The sequence below is a fragment of the Penaeus monodon genome, chromosome 15 (assembly GCF_015228065.2).
Source record: "Penaeus monodon isolate SGIC_2016 chromosome 15, NSTDA_Pmon_1, whole genome shotgun sequence".
NCBI lineage: Eukaryota > Metazoa > Arthropoda > Malacostraca > Decapoda > Penaeidae > Penaeus > Penaeus monodon.
This window is the reverse complement of record NC_051400.1, coordinates 11,487,664-11,489,695: the sequence shown is the minus strand read 5'-3', so window position 1 is coordinate 11,489,695 and position 2,032 is coordinate 11,487,664. Positions and strand designations below refer to the sequence as shown.

Below are 2,032 nucleotides of genomic sequence, written 5' to 3'. Positions count from 1 at the left end.
AAGACAGACGACGATTTGTGTGGATTGCCACGGCAGATCCACCTTAATCTCTCTGTAAGAACAAGACACAATATTTCTGTACTCAATGCATCTCATACGCTGGAAAAGGATGTCTTGAAAAAAAGCGAGTTGTTATCCTATTCCCCACACTGCGGTAAATGTTTTCCCTTAGATCCGCTATGTTTAGAGATATATCGTTTAATACTGTTTCTAAAAATAGTCATTGAACTTTCCCTTGAATCTGCCAAAAGGGTAGAGCAATTTGCACGACAGCCAATAACCAGATGTAGGTTATGCCGGTGCTCTTCAACCTTCTGATGGCGTCCACCCCTGGCAATGGTTTGATAAAAGCTGCCCGCTCTGCTATCGGATCTCGGGCATTTTTATTGACTAGCTCCTGTGTCTGAGAAACCTACACGTATCTATTGCCCAAGAAATATTACGTAAAAAATGGTATAATAAATCGTAATTTCGCATTTAGTTTTTGGCTTAATTAAGATGTAGGTGCCCTTCGGGGTCGCCACTGGTAATATACAAATTTATTCTTAATCTTAAATAATCTCGAGATAAGATCTCAAAGCTATAATTTTATCCTGTCAGGTAGGCATGTCTCGTCCACCTCTCATGGAACATCGTCCACTTTAAGGTGGACTTTCCTCCCAGGTTGAAAAGCACTAAGTTCTGTAATAAGCTGTTGTTTTAATCATTGTTGCCTCCTATTACCATTGCAATTCTTCACCAATCCTTTAAAATATTGTCGAGGCCATTCATAAATCCAATTTACCTGTGCTCGGTGGTACTCGTGAAACCTTAAAAGAAGCCTTTGGACTTGTGAAACTCCTGCTGTTAGGATAAGTGATGCAACACCCTTCAGATGCAGTAAACAACAGACTTCCAGGTCTGGTTAGAGAAGACAGTTTACACAAATTATATATATGGGAATCTCTGTACACACTGGGGTAGCGTCTGCATGTTGAGAAGCTTCTTCCAGCACAATATAACTGCCTTAATCTGTCTTTCGTATCATCAAAACCCAGGGACAAGAAAGCCTATACTACATGACTCTGAATCATGCGGATCATTTTCATTACAGCCAATATCCTGTGAACTGCAAGTTTCTCTTAAAATGCAAACACTATCTTAAGGATGCAGCTTGAAACCAAGACTGGAGAGGAAGTAGCAGTGTCTCTTTTCAGCCATGGTTTGGCATGCTTGCAAGTGACTAAGAAAAAACTTTAACAGTTCCATTTATCGACCATTCTTTCCTACAGGATTAACAAGATTCAGTGTTTGCGTCTGAACTGGATATTTGGACTTTTTTGCAGAGAATATCTAAAGAAACACTTACTGTCACCCACGCAGCTGCAGTTGACATGGCTGTCATTCACCTATAGTTTGCTAGTTTATCCTGGAAGTAGACAATTTTTGACGTCTTTGCCATTCTAAAGGAAAGGGACTTAAGTCGCTACCAGCGTCTTCTCTATGGCAGTCGTTGGTGGGGAATTGGTCGCTTTTAATCAGATAAAAATCCAAAGAGGAGATGTTAAGAAAACAAATAATCCTGTTTTGCAAGGGATACCAGGAATTATGAGATCATACTCCATGCACCGTCCTTCCCACAAGAAGAAAAAGAAAGAAACTGCCTGGGTTGAAATGCTTCAAAAGCTGATGATGCCAAACATTTTGGGAACAGGATCCGGTGTACTTCATACTAGTTTGAAGCTGCCTTTAATTGCAGGGAGGAAATTTATTCGTGTACATAATCCTTACGTGCACTACTTCATTACCTTCACATGGCGGTATTGCTTTCTGGAAATTTACATCTTTTTTACTCAAGTACCATAAAAAAATCTTTTTTAAACTAGATCAGTTCCAGAAGCAAAGTACGTTGCTATCTTCGTATATTTTCCTCATATAGAAAATGTGGCAGCAAGAACCGCACCGCGCTTTTAGCATTGGTCTTACACTTCGAAATGACCGGTTAATGGGGAGATCACTACTCGACTTGACAATAAGAAGGACGAAGAGGAAC

At 40.1% G+C, this 2,032-nt stretch overlaps 1 protein-coding gene across 1 annotated transcript in view; it reads right to left on the bottom strand.

Moving 5' to 3' along the window:
• The window catches only part of LOC119581742 (potassium channel subfamily T member 2-like), a gene marked incomplete at its 5' end in the record, with an annotated part of 131,052 nt that overhangs the window by 2,676 nt on the left and 126,344 nt on the right, over positions 1-2,032 (bottom strand).